The 18,972-nt window shown below is 41.4% G+C and overlaps 1 protein-coding gene and 1 long non-coding RNA gene across 3 annotated transcripts in view; one reads left to right on the forward strand and one right to left on the reverse strand.

Moving 5' to 3' along the window:
* The window catches only part of LOC104915579 (maestro heat-like repeat-containing protein family member 2B), a 445,385-nt gene that overhangs the window by 324,587 nt on the left and 101,826 nt on the right, over window positions 1-18,972 (forward strand). The gene's annotated exons all lie outside the window — the stretch shown is intronic.
* LOC104915544 lies at window positions 1,427-18,966 on the reverse strand. Of its 2 annotated transcripts, XR_796387.2 has the most exons (3): window positions 16,901-18,966; window positions 7,829-8,046; window positions 1,427-4,567 (listed from the first exon to the last, which is right to left on the reverse strand). It is a non-coding gene; the product is annotated as an uncharacterized LOC104915544 (long non-coding RNA). The 2 variants fall into 2 exon arrangements; XR_004162279.1 differs by having other exon boundaries at window positions 1,427-8,046.

Consider the following 18,972-nt stretch of genomic DNA (forward strand, 5'->3'; position numbering starts at 1 on the left):
CTTTTCCAGTGAAGTCCACAACACTTAAATTCATCCCCCGTTTCCCCTCCTTTTCCTGTTTTTGCACATTTTCTCCTCACTTCCTGTCACACTTCAGTGCTTGCCTTACCAAACCTCTGACAAACATGAGTGGTGGTTACTACCATGAGAGCAAGACAGCTGTGAGGCTAACCATCAACCTTTGTTAGCATTCCATAAGCACCAAAAATGCAAGTGACCTTTTAAGGAATGAAAGGTTGGGGTCTGAGGCCCAGTCCCACTACTGCGTATTTCGCACACACTAAGGGGTGGCTCAAAGCCTGGTCCTGACCATACAATTATAGAATTATAGAATGATTTGGGTTGGAAGGGACCTCGTGGCCCACCCAGACCTAACCCCTGCCATGGGCAGGGCTGCCCCCCACCAGCTCAGGCTGCCCAGAGCCCCATCCAACCTGGCCTTGAGCACCTCCAGGGATGGGGCACCACAGCTTCTCTGGGCAGCTGTGCCAGCACCTCCCAACCTCTGAGTAAAGAACTTCTGTATAACATCTAAACTAACTCTCTCCTCTTACTTTAAAACCATTTCCCCCCTGTTCTATCACCATCAGACTCTGCAAAAAGTCGATCTCCCTGCTGTTTATAAGCTACCTGTAAGTAGTGGAAGGCTGTAATGAGGTCTCCCTGGAGCCTTCTCCAGGCTGAACAAGCCCAGTTCCCCCAACCTTTCTTCCTGACAGAGGTGCTCCAGAACATCTGTGGACATTTTATTGTGGATTTAAAGAGGAAAGAGATCCGGGGGCAAGTAAGACATCCACATGTTATTCATTTTGTATTTTGCCTTCGGTTCAATCAAGCATTACTCAGTTTATTGTCAGTTAGATTCAAAGTGTGTCACCCTGGGTGGCTTGTGGTGACTCAGTGCAGCACCCTGCCCTGCAGCAGTGCTGCAGCTCCCACCACCCCAGCCTTTACCACAGGCAGGCTTGGGGACCAAAACACTACAGGAGGGGACTGCAGGGACGGCCACTTGAACACCTTTCTTCTAGTCTCTGAGTCATCCTGAAAGTGGCCCTGGAGGTTTTCACCGTGCATTCACAAAGCTGTTTGCACTCTGAGAAATCACCACCCTCTGCAGCAACAGGCCAAAGCCATGTCTCTAAGCCCTTGCAAAAAACAGGGTGAAACAGAGGTGCTTCCAACAGAACTGCCCCACGCCCTGTCTCTTGTCGCTAAATACAGCCTCAGGGTGTGTTTTTTCCTCCTGTTTGTCTTCCAACCTGCAGCAGAGCTCTATGAGCCAGTAGATAAGAGTTAAGGTGTTGCTCACTCAGGTACCTGATGCAATTGACAGAAACAACAGGAGGGCTCCTTAAATTAACCATGATTCATCCCTCTGTGAAGTCATACCGATTTTGTGTTTATCTTTTTTTATTGTTGGTGGTTGTTTTTTTTTTAAATTACTATCTGATACTATATCAGTTCTTGTATTTTATTAGACTTACAGGTCAAGGGTTTTCAACTTGTTTGTCACTGTCTTACTGCTCACGAAAAAATTGTATGCCAGTTCGAAAGCACAAAATTTAGTTTCCAGTATGGATTTCCATATTTCCTATATCACATGTAATTCTCCAGGTGTCTGAGCACTTATCGAGTCAGTGAAGACATCCTGTGTTTATAACAGAGTATACACATTCTCTTCCAAGTACATCCAAAGTAGTTCTTCATGGTCTCCCTCTGACTCAGTCAATTCATTGTCTTCCTGTATGTGAACCCTTCACCATTAGCCTAGCTGAGCTAGTATTTATATATTTTATTGCAGAACTCCAGAAAATGAGGCTTAAAGGAACACTGAGAAATCACAAAGTAGCAGAGTCAATTCCAGCTCTTAAAGTAAGAACAAATGTTAAGAGACCACAATCTCATAGTGTCCCATGGCAAAGATCTTTGCTGAGGGAATATAGATCAAGGGCACTGGCTGGTACGGGTACAGGCTTGGGTCTGCAGCCTTAGCCAGTCAAGAGTGCCATTAGCTTCTCCCTTTGGGGGATCTTCTCTGTTCCAAACTTCAGAGTCAGATGGGTATCCCTGCTGCTAGTGAGGACTCCATCATGGCCATGTGACAGCACAGAAAACAAGGGATACAAGTGCCTGAGGTGAGAATGTTGAAATGCAAGTAATGCATTTATTTGCCTTAATACAGCTTTTAAACGCTTGAAATCAAAGAACTGCCCTGTTATCTTTGAGGCTGGTGAGCCTATTGTCTTGCAAGGAGGCTGGCACTGAAGCTGTTGTGTGACTGGGTGATATACCACAGTGCCAGTGTTCTTCTTGCCCCTTGGAGAAAAGCAATGACTTTAGACCAAGCCAAGCAATACAGATGTAGTGACAGAGCAAGGAAACCATTTGTGCAATAATGAATAAATGATAAAAATTGTGTATTGCTTAGCTATCCCCTAACAGGCCCTGCTGGTCTGCTGCCTTTGTTTCCCATTCTCAATTATAATGGAAACATAGAATAATTTGTTTTACAAAAGAGCTCTGGAGATTACCTGCTCCAATACTGCACTCAAGACAGGACAAGCTTTGCAGTTAGATCAGGATGCTCAGGACCTTTGGTGTTCTTAATATATCCAGGGACGGCAGTTCCCAGGCCCCTCTGTTTCCAGTGTTTGACCCCCTGATTGTCACAAGTTTGCTTTTGATAGCTAGTCAGTTGTAACTTGTAGTCAGAAAGAATGTCTCCATCTTTTCTGCAACATCTCATTAAGCAATGCTTCTCTTCTCCAGGCTGAGCAAACCCAGCTGCTCTCTCAGGCTTCCCTCTTACATCATGTGCTCTGCCTCGAGTCATTTTGGTTGATCTCTGCTGGACTTGCTCCAGTATATCAATGACTTTATTGTACCCCCAAAAACATTTTCCCAGCTGCAATTTCCAACCCTCCATTGTTTTCAAACTTGCAAGAAGATCAAGAATGGTTAATCTATTTATTTAAAGGAAATAAAAGGAAAAGTCATGCAAGGGCACGATCCCTGGGCTGTCTTGCATTTAGCACTGGACAGATGGCTCACATTCCACCTGTGTCTCTAGAGGCAAATGCAACCCAGATCTAAATGGGTTGCTGCTCAGCTGTGGCCATGTCAAATTCTGAGCATATGCCACAACTGCTGGTGTGAAGGAGAAGAGGGGAAAATAGAGCTTTATAATCCTGCTCAGCACCAGACATTCTCTGTAGTATATCCTAGTTGCTGTAGATCTTAAAATGATGGAAACATTTTCTGCAGTCATCTGCCAGGTAAATAAGTTCTGGCAAAAGACTGGAGTCAGAACATTCATTAAAGACTGCAGAAGAAGAGACAAAGCAATGGCTACTTGTGAGATGTTGAAGCCCATGAAGAAATAAGGATGGAAGCAGTAGGCCATAGAGAGGTGAGTGCAAGAGGATGGGAGGGAGGGCAAAAGTTTTATACATGCCCGGAACAATGGAACACTATGGCTGGCTCCGTCATTCAGAGGCAAGCATGATGACTTGCCATCGGCTGTATGAAGAGCTCAGCACTGTACTGCCTAAGAATAAGTTGCCTGGTCTCAGCTAAATACAACGCTGGGATCTCACCCTTGGACCTTCCAAACAGGTGTCTTAAGATGCATCCCCAGGGTCCATTTTTAATACTGCTGTGCAGTCAATACATAGTGATGCTATCAATCCATGACAGCAAAGCATGGTCAGCATCACATCAGTAGTGATGAATTTCATACCCATGTACTCTTCAAACAGTATATCAAGACAAGCAAATATTTGCAGGATTCAAATGTGGGCAGTAATTTCTATGAAATATACGCAGATTTCCAGAGAGAAGATCCCAGGAAAAAAACATGCATTTGTCATGTGTCCTCCTGGCTATCTTTTACAGAGAAGTTTTTTTTTGGTGCTTAACTGAATCCAGAGTCCTCTAATGTATCTCAGGTTGAGCACTCAGACACAATCACGCTCTGTCTTACATGACACTCTCAGAAAATTTGAAGTTGAACTGTGAAAACATCTAACAATGAAAAGTAATGCATCTAAACACACTGCTACATACTGCTGCAACAAGTAATTGCCAGCGGTTGTACCACAGACGTAATCGTTATATCAGTGGCGTCTTGGTGGTGGTCCAAAAATAATTGTACCATTGCTACACATGACTCAAGAAAGAAGAATTACTTCTGTAGCTGGAGAGAACCAAAGGGCACCGCATCCATCTGTTTGCCTTATGGCAGGCTCAGCTTGCTATTTATCGTGAGCAGCATCGTTTCAAATTCTATCTTCTGTAGTTCGCACCTCTTGTTTTGCCCCTTGGCAGGGAGCTGACAGCTCTGAGTCAGTCGTGCCCTGGGGTCCCCCCTCAAGCAGCCATATATTGAGTGTCAGCAAGTCTCGCTGAGCACCTGGGAGTGGGAGGCAAGGAGAATCCTCTTCTCACAGGGTGTAAATGACATGCTTAACAGGGCAGAGAGGGTGCAAAGCACACTGACTGTGCTGGTCTGGAGTTGGCTGAGCCCCTTCCGGAAGGCTGTCACCTCTGCTTCTCCCTGCACAGAGCCCTGCAATGTGAGAAGAAAGGGGAATGACAAAGCCACGAAGGAGCAGGCTTACGGACAGGGAACAAATAGCTGCCAAAACTGGAAGTAGATGTCAGTGGGAGGTTCACAGTAAATCTGTCATACTTAGCCTTCTTCCTTGCCATTTCAGAGAGGACTTTAGATGTGCCAAAACAGCAACTGTCTTCTCTGCCTATATAAGTATACCTATGTAAATACATTCATCATTCATTGAGAGCTAGAGTCCCCAGAGGTTTTAGCACTGCAGTAGCCAAAGGACAGAGCACTTGCTGACTGCTTAGCACAAAATAAGGAGGAAAGCAGAAACGACCATTTGGTATCGTAGGCACATTGGCTTCCGCAAGTTTCCAGCCCCAGTTTGTGCTGGAGGACCTCTGACCTTCTCCCCTCCACTTCCCTCCTGCACATCACTGTTGAGCTAGCACAAGTCTTCATGCAATTGCCTGGAGAGTTGGGGCAGGGAAATGCTCTCACTGGAAAAGAAAACATTTTTGGCTGTTTTTCACCCCAGTCAAGGTCACTATGTGCCTTACCAACAGCTCTGCCAACTCAGTGGAGGAAACAGTGCTAGCCTGGATGTAATTCAACAGGGTTTGAGGTGTGACAAAGATTCAGAACTACCTAACCATCTAACAGGTTGTCATTTAAATGTAAATTTGGTCTAAAACTAGTGATACCTGTCTACCAGACTACTCCCTGGGACCAGACCTGCACTGATATTCTTCTGACCAGGTAATTATCTGAGCCAGGCATCAGGCCAGCAGCTGCCAGGGTGTGCCTTTCTGTACACTTAGGTCCCAGCACTGGTGCTTCTCACACAGTTACGCTAAGCTGGGGATAGTTGTTTCTGGAGGATACTTAAAAGAAGACAAGGACTTTTTAATCCTTTTCAGTCTGCACACTTCTAAAGCTTTTTCCATGCATCAGATTTCAGTGCTTGATTTTCTAAAGTACCATTTTGCCTGGATTCCAGGTAAAAAAAGGCAAGTCAGTGATGCCAAGTACAACGAGTCCTTGTTCAAGAGAGGTTTCTTTGTTTGAAGGCCTTGGACTACATTTCCTCCTTTGTTTCATTAAATTTCTCCACAGACAAATAGTTCTCAGTATGTTAACCCTCAAGTTTTATTGAAGTCTGATGGCTAATGATTCATAAAAATAAGCTGCTCTCTTATCAAACAAAGGGCAAAATGTCCAACACAACTACTCAATTGTACAGAAACAGTTTCTAGCTACCTTTGAGATAACTATCCATAGGATCAACTAATGAGAACAAAACTGACAGGGAAGTTACAGGTAAAAAGTTGTAAAAAAAGTGGGACTACAGAACCTAAATTTTAACATAAGTGACATAGTAATGTCATAGAGTAAGTGGGAGTTTTGCTAACTATGAACAAAGGGACAAAAGGAATGGGATCTGACAATTCCTTGTAACACAGAAATGAGCTGAGCAGTCTATGTAAATAAACAAAAAATGACTAAGGCATAGAGTGAATGAGGCCTACACTGAATTACCTACTGGAAGAGATGAGGTAATGCTCATTCCCCAGTCCACAATAATACCTATGGTTCTCATTGTGCTTGATGGACTCTGGAGGATCCATTTTTACAAATTTGTCCCGAGCCCAACTTTTAAACACTCAATAAGGACAACTTTACAGAATAGCTAGAGCTACTGTAAGCCAAGGTTTCAAAGCATGTATGCACCTGAATCAACAGAGTGCTTTTGCAAATCTATCCCTACCTGTACAAGCTAACTCATTTCTGAGAGCCCATGTGAATATAGCATAAAAATGCACATAGACACCTTGGGATCCTTTATTTTCATGGAAATGCAAGAATCTGTCCTTACAGACCAGCTGACCATGAAATATTGTAAATCAAGAAACATATGTGACTAAACTCAAGAATGGATGGGCAAATGAGGAAGAAAGCCAGACTGATAAAAGCAATGGGAGCAGATAAGTGGTAAATAGGATATATAAAGATACATACTGTCCTATATGTGCTTCACACAACGATGAGACTCTATACTTAGAACTCACTAATTTAATGCTCCATGGCCTTAAATATTCACGCTGCTAAATGCAGCATTCACCCAACACAGAGATCTATATGAAATAACCCTACTAAAACAATTGCAGATAATTCTGAAAAAAAAAAAAAAAAAAACACCCAAAACAACAAGGTAATAGCTTGCACATTATTAATTAGATTTTTTATATGGGAGATCAGGGATGCACATTTTAGTGCACGTTTTAGTTACTGGGAGAAAATTAAGACAACACAAAGATAAAGACAATAATAGCCCTTGATATTTGGTTCATTTCATGGGTGATTTATGAGGTACATCTTTTATAACATTTTTACTAAGATTGTTTTGCCTAAAGTGGACTAAATTTTTCTGTTTTCACCACAAAGAAGTTGTAATCAACAAAATAACATCTGCATATTTCAGTATTCATAAGAAAAAACAATAGTGTCCTGTTCCATATGTTATCTTCTAAATGATGGAAATTATAGCTCATATTGGTGGTTGTTTAAATTATATTGAGAATATGAATCATAGGAGCATGCTGCACAACGAAGGTGTACATTTATATCATACAAATTCCACAAGTACTGCCTGGATGTTTACCATCAAGATAAACTAACTAGAAGACCCAGTAAAGAATAGGTGACAAAAAAGAGGTGGCATTAGAGGCACTTAAGATGTCATGAGGTAATGGGAATTATTAATTTCTAGTCCTATTATTTTGCTGCTGGAATATGACTTTCTAATGTGTAACAAAATCATTGGTCATAACTGTGAAAAGTATTACAAAGATGAGAATAATAAAACTTGCATATTTGAAACTTCTTTTAGTCCTCATGTATTCATGCTTGTTTCTGGAGGTGGTAAAGTATGTATAGTCTTGTCAATTAAATTACTGACTGAGTTATAAGTGTGGGTTTTTTTTCAAAAATCATCATTGCCTTAAGGGATAATGTATGACTGACTGAATGTCTGAAAGGCAAAGAACAAACACAAGTAGACCTAGAGGGAATCGAAGGGGAGTGCCTTATGTGTGTAAATGTTGAGTTCACAACTTCTGTCTAGCTCCAGACAAACCTTGACTTAGACACGAAACATTTCATTGAGCACTGATCAAGAAGCCTCAGGCTACCTTCTTATTTCGGTGAGCATGTTGCTTGTTGCTGAGGGGTGAGAAAAGGAAGGGCTGCTTCTCAGTGGGGACTCCTCACCTGTGAGACACAGGGATGACGAGGAAGAACAGGAGGAACATCCTTTCCCTTCTGCTTGTTAAAGAAGTGGTCTGTGTCTGCTGCTTTCTTTTCCTCACCAAGGCCAGTAATGCCAGACAGTAAATGAAGTGCTAACTTTCAGAGTGGATATGAGTCTCCGCAGTTCCCCCAGGCTCCACCCGTGGAACCATCTGCCTTCAGCCAGTCCAGCTGAGGATCTGAAATGCATCCCACAAAACAAAGAGTATAGTAATGGGTTATTCTTATAAGAGTATCTGTTCCTTCTACTTAAGACTGGTTTAGTGATCTAAATTCTGTGTATTTCAAAATTCTGTGTAATTCAAAAGACTAAAATTAGCAAATGAGTTCCCTTTATAGCCAATCTACAGTAGCTAGCCAAATATCCCCCTACTTGTTGAGATAAAACTAAAGCATGATTTAGCATCAGGAACACTTGTCAGGTTGGTCAAATATACAGTAATTCTTAAAATATTAACAAGAATGGCATATGCAAGTTAACAGTTTTTATCTCTTACGTATATGATTTGCCTTAAGCTGCACAGTATGAACACTGATAGATCAGATACTGCAAAATTATGCTGGTGATATTTCTTCATCACTGTAAGTTTCTATATTCATAAAGGCACAAGTATGTTTGTCTGTCTCACTGGAATCACTGCTTTTCAGTGAGGAAGAAATGTGTACCTGTGATACGTCCTATGTAAACAATGTGTATAAATTGTGCTAAATTTGTAATAACAGCTGTCAAAAGGAAGGACTGTGGTTGAAAGAACAAGAACAAAGACTGAAGGCAGTGGACAGTCCATTACCAGAGTGAAAATCTATACTTTATATCTAGTGAAGAAGCAATCTATAAGTGCCCATTAATATGAAGGCATTTCACAGGTAGAGGCTCAGACTTCATTAAATCTGTTGAAAGAATTCTGTGTATATGGCTGAAACTCAGCATACTCTTATAAATAATTCACATCTGCAAAGAACAAAGTGCTGGCCCTGATCTGATAATAAGTTGATTTATTGGCACAGAGAAGAACAGGGTGCTGAATCCTGCCAAATCTTTATTCATCAGCATGGTGATGGCCTATATGATTAGTCTCATCGGTGACTGCCCGCTTTGCTCAGCCCGGTGCGTACATGCCCAATAAAAAGTTCTCCCTGCAAAGGTCTATAAGGGTGTAATCTACTAGAGATTTCCTTATAATCATGAGCTTTCATTAGGTTGTTTTCTCTGGTGGCTTATTTTCTTTTAACACTGATAATACTTTAGAAAGTTTCCATGCCTGAAGCCCCATGTGATGAACAGACCTATAATACAGCGCTGATGTAAGCCACTTCTGTATAAAGATCAATGTGGGAATTTTAAAGCAGGTGTTAAGTAACTCCTGCTATTCCAGTTTTCTGTCTGCCTTTTAAAGTCAAGCACACCTTTGGATAAAGATATGTGAGAAGGGTGATGGGCAAGATGCTTTGTCCCAGGAAAACCCATACTTCAGGTTGCCCCCCCTTTGCTGTTCATGTGTCAGCACAAAACAACAGAAATAACCTTCATCTCTAGGTCCCACGCCAGAGATTGGCATGAAAGGATGGCCTTTCCCCCTGTTCTCTCTCTGAAGACATGCAGAAGGCCACCAAAGGCAAGGCTCTAGCTGGGGACTGAAGCTTCTCTGGCTGCATTCAGTTGAAAATGTGGTCTCCTACTCTGTCCCTCATCACTCTGTTTTGTTGCCCAGTTTGGACTGGGTTCCTGTGAAGTCCTGCAGAAATGCCAGAAGGCTCAGCCACTGTACCAAGCAGTGAATGGGGAAGAAAATCTCAACAAAATCATACGAGCTTGCATTTAAAAGCACACTCCCGCATGGAAATTGCATCTATTTTTTATTTTATTTTTTATAAGAAAAGGGTCCGACAGGAGGGCTCTTCCCAATCCCCACTGACTATAATGGAAAGCAGAAACTTTTCCCTGGTCTCTGCATCCAGCTTTCATATGCATTTGCCTTTCAGTAGATGCCACTCCCACTGCCTGGAGTCTGTTAGCATAGCCCCATTGACAAGAAGGACATACAGTTCTCCACATTCCTGCTGTGCAAGATAAGCCTGAGGTACTGTTAAAAAATGTAATTGATTTCACTAGCACAGCCCAACTTGCTGCTCAGAGGCAGGATAGCAAAAATAATTCAAATAAATCAGTAATTTGATATTAGATGGCAACTATTAACATGCGATAGTGCTCTTTCAAAAGCCCTGGTGAACAATTTGTAACGGCTTCTCTATAACTTCAGCCTCCTTTTTTTCTCCTTCGATACATACTGCTCATGTATACTTGTTTGAGCACTCCTGGAGGACGACATGCAGGAAAAAAAGATACACCGAGACATAATTATACCGGTATATCTGTAAGAAAAGGCCTAGATGTTTCAAATGTCAGTAGATTGAAGATGTGTGGGCAGGATTTACAACACTAGTATGTTGCCACTGGTTACTGACTGCATTTTTAACCTCCCCACTGCTGGCTAACTGCATGAAAGAGGAGGCGGCTAGGGACTTATCACTAGAAACAAACAAGCTCATTTAAAAAAATACATACATATGAAAAATCATTGCTGTGAAGCTGAGACAAACAAGGGAAAGGAGCGTATAAAGGTTAGATAAGAGCTGTTTCTTCCGGCTGGTCAGCCCATAAAGTACGTGATCCTTCCAGCTTGCTGGCTTGCTGCTGCTTCCTCTGCTGGGTCAACTCTTAGGAACCAATTCCGTCCATTTGAGAAAGAGGGGAAAGGAATGAGTGAAGCTTATACACAGAGTATTTTAAAGGCACAGACATCCAAGGCAGAAGAGTAGATGATGGAATCCCCTGTCAAAAACTTGGCAGCAAACTCTTGTTGAGAGCAAGAGATTTGAAGATACCGAGCAGTCTGGCAGATGATTCAGTGGATAACAGCGTCAGAAATACAATGTGAAGTAGGGAATAGATGCTGGCAGGATGGCACAGCTTGGGTATGATGAGTGAGGGCAAAAGAGAAGGCCAAGCTTCCTGGGCATGTAACAGTGGCATTATTAGGACACCCATTCAGAGGGAGGGTAACAAACTAATGGAAGGAACTTGGATTTGGCTTTGATAAGGAAATAATTTGTGGAAGGAGATTGTAGGTAGAGAGGACTTTGAGACAGGTAATTACTCTTCATGTATCATGCAAAGATAAAGATAGGGCATACTCCCATTCCATCTAAAAAGTGCTTATGGTGACAAGTCTTCCATGAGAGATCCTGTAGAAGCTATTGTTATAAACTGAGGGAACAACAGGAGACTAAAACCATAGCATTATCCTTAATTAGGCACTCAAATTAAAAAATGGCTTGACTTGCAGGTGCCCTACACACCTAGCAACTCACTGAAATGAAGGCTGCCACAGCTTGACAGGTAAGGGGCCATTACTTTTGGCAAGGAGCTGTATTATTCCTAAACATGCATTTAGTTCAGGCTATCAAAATGAAAACTATGAAATCATCCCTCAGAATAATATTTGCTGTTTTTTGTTGATTTGGAAAACATATAAAATGTAGACAGCCAGAGTGGCTTTTGACAAAGGCAGAAATTATGCCTATCAGCTCACACAGTCCGGCTGAAGATGACAGAGAAGAGCTCATTCTCATGCTGCAATGCATGTGATTAAATAGCTCTGTTTCATTTACAGAACTTGTTGAGAATGCCAGTCTGTTCCTAGTTTTAACCTTTAAAATGCAGCATAGACTTTGAGAGCTACATTGGCATTTCTCAGCATAACCCACACCTCCCACACACAGCAGAGATGACTTTAACAATCAGAGTATCAGGGAAGCAGCCGTACATGGGTATGTATGATCCATGGACCTGTGTAAAAGACTGCATCTCTCCCAAAAAGGACTTTCACCTATATTCCTCTTGGCATCACACTAACACTTCATGCTGAGAAGTCATCCATAATAGCCTCACTTACGCTCAGAGCTTTTTTCCTCTTTCCCCCTCCATTTAATGCTAACAAGCCAAAGACGAAGAGCAAAGCAGTCAGCAGACCTTCATGTGTCTCACAGAGTGGTAATTAAAGTCTCTCAGAAAACAAACAATACCGTTAAAAACAAACCTGAAATCCTTCCTGGGAGCATTGTGTTCTATATGATACAAGCAAGCACTAGCTGCTTCTTTACAGACAAGACTGTCTGGGATCCATCTATCCTGCCCTAACATGTCAGAGCAGCAGGGTACATACATCCTGCTATGTGATTTCTTACTCTTAATTAACGCTGAAACAATATGGAGGGACTAAAGTAATTTATGTCTTCATCAGCTCACTTCATTTTGTTTTGCTTTGTTTGCTGCTGCTAGGGAATAGGCATATTTGTGTTATCCTAATCATGCATTTCTCATGAAAGTCATTTAATACATCACCACTGATACTTTTTTTTTTTGGTACCTTCTAGTCCTTAACCTAATCTAAACACAAGATTTTTATAGATCTAAGCATCAGGTTGCCTATCAAGAAAAGCCTTCATACACAGTATAGTAACTAAATTTAATTTAGTCACTGTGTTCAGGTCCTGTTTTTGTATGAGCAGGTTTACCCCATTCTTAGGGCTTGTAGCAGTTGTACACCCAACGCTGAGCCTGGATTAGAAAGGTTATGGCTGATCTTTACTTCTACATAGTAGTAGTAGGGCTCAACTGTTTTACAAGTTGGCTGAAACTTAATCAATAGTTTCATTGACTGCAAACTCCCTGAAAAAAAGCCATCTTGCCAGTGCACAAAATATGGAATATATTTTTCTAGTAGGTTCCTTGAAATATATTTTTCAAAAGAAGATCCAGGATTAAGACTGGAAACCAAATTAACTAGAAAAAAAGCTTTTTTTTGCCAGTTTCTTCCAATTCAACTACCCCCTTTTCTCTTACAAAGTTTTATTTCCACTACTATTCTTCTTTAAAGAAATTACAATTATAAAAAAAATAAAAAAAAATTCTCCTTGTTCCTCTTGACACCAGAGTGGCAAAGAAATCCTGGTGCCATCCACAGTCACCTCCTGAACTCTAGGCTAGTCAGCAAGAGCATAGGATGGAGATCCCAAAGGGCACACAGAGGCAAAGGACACACTGAATGGAAAGGCTCAGGACAAGAGCCCATGGCACCTACATCCAAAAGCACAAGAGCCAGCACCAGCCCCAAGATGAGCTGGAGTTGGCCTGCATTTGAACAACAGCTTGCAGACCATCTTGCCATGAAATGAAGTGACAGGGAAGCTGGAGAGCATATTAGAATAAAAGGCTTGGCTGCTCTGGACAGTGTCCTGGGGATGCCCTCTGGGAGAGCACACACTGTGGTTTTGCCACCAGCACGCTCTGCAGGGTGATGCTGCGAGTGACTGCCCACATGGTTCCTCTTTACAAAGACTCCAAATACAGCAAATAAAGCTGCTGCAAGCCCAGAGGGTGCTCCACACATCAAAAGTAGTTTCTTCTTTTGGATCTGATTTCACCAGGTCTGTGCTCAGGAGTTAGCTCTGTTAGCACAGGAACTATTCCATCACTGTGCACATCTTCATATCCCTGGTTTTATGACAGGCACCAAGGTGTTACCTCAATGCCATGAAAAAGTAATAGAGAACAAGTCTGAACAGCTATCCTCTTATCCAGCTTTCCATCAAGGCCTAAACCATATCTTCTTTTTATTGCCTGAGTTTGATTTGGCCACATCCTTCACAAGTGGTGGAATCACACATATGGCATCCTGGAAATGACTTAGAGAAGGTTTCTTTCTATTTTCCTGTCTGGTTTACACCTTGTTTTGATCATTCTAACTCTGTAGTCTCAGAGATGACCATAAAATCCTTTAAGGCTAACCTAGAATTAGCTTTCATTCATAGCGTTGTCTGATTCCAAATTAGGATCTTTTGGAGTGGTAAGCAAGTACTGTGAGCCCTTTGCCAAAAAGTTGCAATTTCCATCCCTAAGGAAATGTTATGCCCCATCAGACCTCATCACATGCATAATCCTGACTGCTATTCTCAGTTCACAGTGGGTCAGTCTCCTTTCTGAGAGGCAATGCCCAGTTTAGGGAAAGGAGGGGGAATATCTCTCTGTTGGCTCAATTTTCTCTCAGAGGCCAGATGACACAGTGCAGGTGAGGTGAACCAAGATGCATGAAAAATTAATCTAGCCAGTGATTTCTCAAGTTATAATGTAGCTCCAAAATTTTCAACATCATCTTGCAATAAAATCTAGCTATGCAGAAGTCCTTAAAAATTAATTCTACAGCTGTGATAGCTCAAATAAATATTTCTGTTTCAAAATAACTTAAAATACAACCAAAGTAAAATATGCCATGTTATCTACGGTTAGATATCATGAGGAAAGAAAACTCTGCTAGAGGAAATCAAACATAAACTAGTGCTTAAGAAAACTTATAAAAACCTTAGGTGAGATTTGAGCCATCCGGGAGCCTGGATTTCATCCTTTAAGTTAGCAAGAAGTTGATTGCAGTGAGTTCAGCTCTCTTATTTTAGAGAACTGAATGCTGCTGCTGTAGCTTCAAAACACCAGAAAATATTAGGGATAAATAAATTATTATTATGGTAAATATTACAGAACATAAAAATGCATTCTTTTTTGTTTTCTTCTTTTTTTCCTTAATTTTCCAGCACATCTGTAGCCATTTTGTGAGTGTATTGAAAATTCAAAGGGCACTGCAAAGGTCTATTCATGAAACATGCTATGTTTACAAAGCCACATGAGATTGTTTTTCAAGCCCTGGGCCCTATGCCAAAGATGGATTGATGGTTGGACTAAGCGATCTTGGTTGTCTTTTCTAACCTTAATGATTCTATGATTCTGCGTGAAATGATTACAGTGGGAAAAGTTCCTTCATCACCAAGAAGTCTTTGATCAACGTAGTGATGCATTTTTTGTTCAAGGCACTCTTTTGATTGAAAGCATTGTGAACATTTGGGGACAGTTCAAATGCTGGAAACATGTTTAATTTAAAGTGAATACATCAATTCATTTGCAAAATACTTGTGAATGAAAAATTGATGTTAGGTAAAGGATAAATCCAAAGCTATCAGAAAACCTGGAGCCATAGGATTTCTGAAGTTAAAATTATCATAATTAAAAAAGATGTAGTTTTTACAGTCTCACCTTGCTATTCTTTCCTTATAACAGCCTGAAAATAATGCTATAGATTTTACTTTGCTTTGCAATCAGAATCCTTTTATTGTGAAGGAGCAGTGGTTGGAGACTCTCCCAGTTGCCAATTCTCATTACATTGCATGGATCTCATCATGCTTGACAGCTTTCATAAAGCCGAGGCTCCAGGAGACTAAAAAGTCTCCCAAGAACCTCAGCTTTTGATTACAAGGAAAAAAGGAATATCTTAGTCCTCGTGATTGGGGAAGCAAGATAAAAAAATGTATCTTCGCAGTTCTCCCAACATGCTGAAATCTTATTAACCCGAAGGCAAAATAATCATCTCTCAGAACCCACAATGAAAAAATATGTGTCTTTTTTCTAGGCAGGAAGAAGAGAAAGTCAGAGAGGAGTCTGACATCATTTTAAAACTTGGTAAAAGCACTGCTGAAATTCAAGTCATGAATGTGAACTGCTGAAAACAGAGAGAAGAACGAGCCCTTTCTTGGCAGAAGTCACCAAATTTTGAAAGAGGTGCATGGTAAAGAACAAGGCTTTTTAAGAAATCATATCACAGGGACAATAGCAAATTAATCTGTCAGTCAGTGTACAAATAATAGTGAGATACCGCCCGGAATTGTCTGTCTACAAATTAACAAAATAGCCCCTTTTTATTTACAACTCAGCCACCCTGCCTGTTGAATTGAAAATACACAAAGCTGCCACATCAAATGATCCGATGGCGGGCGGCTCTCCCAGCCCATCATAGGTTGCTTTGCATAGTCATCCTACCGCCGACCAACGAATAAGCAGCTGCTACATTTTTTATGTCTTCACACCCCTTTTGGTGTTGGCCCTATGGAATCGTTGCACTGCACACTGCATTCTCAGTGTGTTCGATATGATGCGTGCACTGGCGCGTAGCTCTGCATTAATGGAATTGTTTCCTTCAGCAGCTGTACGCAGCAGCCGTATGTGATACAATACACAATAGGAACTGCTCATTTCTACACTGTTTCTAGGGAAGTAAAGGGTTATTAGGGGAAGTGTGTTTTATCACACATTCAGCACTGCACAAAAATAGTCTAGAAGACCAAAATGCTTGCGTTAAAGTCTCGACATTTCTTTAATTAATTTTAGTACCACAGGGATCTATTTGGGATATTGTTAATATCTGCTGTCTGTGCAATGTATGCAGAGTTAATAGTATCTTTGGAGGTTCAGGAAACAGAGAAAATCGCTCCTCAGCTGCAGGGCAAAGAGCAGCCTGGTGCTGGGGGCGGGGAGCACATCAGCCTGGGACTCGCAGGGCTGGAGAATGAGACTGCACGGCTGCTGAGATCAGAAACCAGACATGCTTTTCTCTTTCAAATGACTCTTTTTCATGACCAACTTCTCAGCCATTCATATCTTTTTTTGTTGTTGTTTTGTTTTTCTGCTGTCCAGTTTCTTGCTGGTGAAAGTTTTCAGACTGAGAATCAAAGAGATTGGGTACCTTTATTAGCACAGTTCAGAATATTATGATTGATCCACCCAAGCCATCAGTCCTCGTGCAACCAACTATTCTGGTTGTCATATGTGACCACCTCAATGCTACCTGCGCAGAGCCTGGAGAGCATTGGCCATCTCTGAAGCTATGAGAAGAGCTGAACAAGGCTAAGGGACATGGCTTAGTGAACAATATTGGTGGCAGGTGGACGGTTGGACTAGATGATCTTGGAGGACTTTTCCAACCTTGGTGATTCTATGATTCTGATTGCTCCAGCCACCTCTGAATTTGACCGCATAGTGGCTGGTGGTACCCTTTGGCCACCCCTGTCATTTTAACTATTCACACCTGAAGACCTCCCACTTTGTTACCCAACCACACCGACCTACAGCACACGCTTTCATTCACTCACCCAGAGCTATGCGTATCTTCTGCTCTTCCTCTTTTGGAAATGTGCTGCTTTAATTTCCTTTGTATAGGTGAATCCGCAGTGAGCGAGCGCTTGCCGCTATTGAGCACGTACAGCCTGTGCTGTAAGCTTCTGAGGTTAGTCATGCTATTTCCTGTGCTACCTGATTACCATCAGTAGCTGCACGTTGGCCGTTTAATTGACTTTTCAGAAACTCAGCTTAGAAGTTTCCTGTGCCTTTCCCACTGTACACAGGGAATAAAAGCTTAATACATTTACCATCACAAGAAATGGTTTGCTTTTTTTCCTCAGCTCATCTGCTTGAACTGCTGCGAGGTCCCTATGCCATCAGGGCTTCAAAATCTTCCCATAGACTGCATGAAAACTTCTCAGGACTGAATCTCATCTTACCACCAAACGCACGGTTCTGAAAGTTCTCTGTCGTTAGGCTGGGGCTGCACACAAGGGACTCCAGGTCTGCTCTCTCCACCAGACCCCAGGCAGGCAAGGGAGCCCCACCACCCTCACCACCATTCCTCAGTCAAGGACAAAGCTGGTTGCTATGCTTAGATTCCCACATTTATGCCACCTCCCCAAACCTACCATCAGCAGCCTTAGCAAATCCAAACTTAACTCGATGCTTTATAGGAAATGGTTGAAACGAATACAGGCTGAGCCTGAAGAGACAACCAAGGCACTCTGGAATCATGCTCAACACACTGCTGCAGGCCTGACATCTTTGTCCTTTGTATTAAAATAGGCTATATCATGACTACTCCCACTACCTCTCTGTGAGAGATTTTACCCACAGTTATTTGAGTTATTTGAGGTAAAAACAAACAAAAATTATCCCAGGACTGAATGAACCACCATCAACCAGCAATGTGCAGGGTTGCTAGTCACAGATAAAATGTATCATAACCTGATTTGTTACTTTTGCACGCAAATGATTAATTTTCAATTAATTAGGAGGAAACTGTAGTTTTATATTCTTCTGTATCAATCCTTAAGATCAAATAGCCATTAAGAGAACATAGAAGCGTTTAAAGCACGATCAACATTTTAGTAAAATGATTTTAGTTGGCATAGGACACCACCCACTAAAACTGGTTTAGGATATTAAACATCTAACAGTCTTGGAACGAAAATTTATTAAATACTGTTAAGCAGAATGAGTCCTATTAATTAAACCTGCTATCAATTCATACAACTGAGGTTGAATCTGTGCAGCAATACAGAAAGGTTCTTACCAACAGTGCTACGCTATGGGTGGGGCAAAGCAAAAAAAAAAAAAAAAAAAGCCAAATCTTTTGCTTTTCAACAAATCTCTACATAAATATTAAAGTCGTATTTAAAGTGATGTACTCACATGACAACCAATTTTAAGACATGCAGTGTTTAAATGTGATGCTCTAAGAGCGAGCTCCAAGGGACGCAAACACATCTATTGCTGAGAACATGTATCAGAACCTGAGAATGGTGATGGAGGTTTGGATCATCTCCAGAGGCTTCCTAGCATCCTCAGCACCGGCTCTTACGCTTCACATTCCTTTGATACGCTTCTCCAGATAGAGGACAGAAATACCATCCAGGTTTTAAAACATTTTATTTGCATATTAAAAAAATTGTGCATTCCAATAATTAAAATCATTTGAACCAAAAAAAAAATATGGCACTCGATTAACTGCATTTTACAGCTCGCAGGACCTTGGTACAGCTTTGCATTTATTCGTGTGTTACTCTAGTTTACTGTAGTCCCACCCAAGTTCTTCTTCCATCAACATGCAAGCTCTTTCATGCCACCAGGACCAAAGCCAGACAGGCAGAGGGAAAGGCAGCGCCTTCATTCATTGTCAGTAGTTCTCTCTATTCTTTTGATGTGAAAGGGGCAGTACAGTCATTTTTAAACTTTACCCAACCTCTTTGCATTTTACAAAGTTAAACAGCTAAAAGAAGTAAAATAAGAAGGCAATGCTTGTGGAATGTACAGTGCATAATTTGGAAGGGCAGATTTCATTACGATTCACCCGCTTGCTTCTCCTGTTCAATCGCTAAAAAGGAAAAAAAAGAAGAAA

The sequence above is a fragment of the Meleagris gallopavo genome, chromosome 1, assembly GCF_000146605.3.
Source record: "Meleagris gallopavo isolate NT-WF06-2002-E0010 breed Aviagen turkey brand Nicholas breeding stock chromosome 1, Turkey_5.1, whole genome shotgun sequence".
Lineage (NCBI taxonomy): Eukaryota > Metazoa > Chordata > Aves > Galliformes > Phasianidae > Meleagris > Meleagris gallopavo.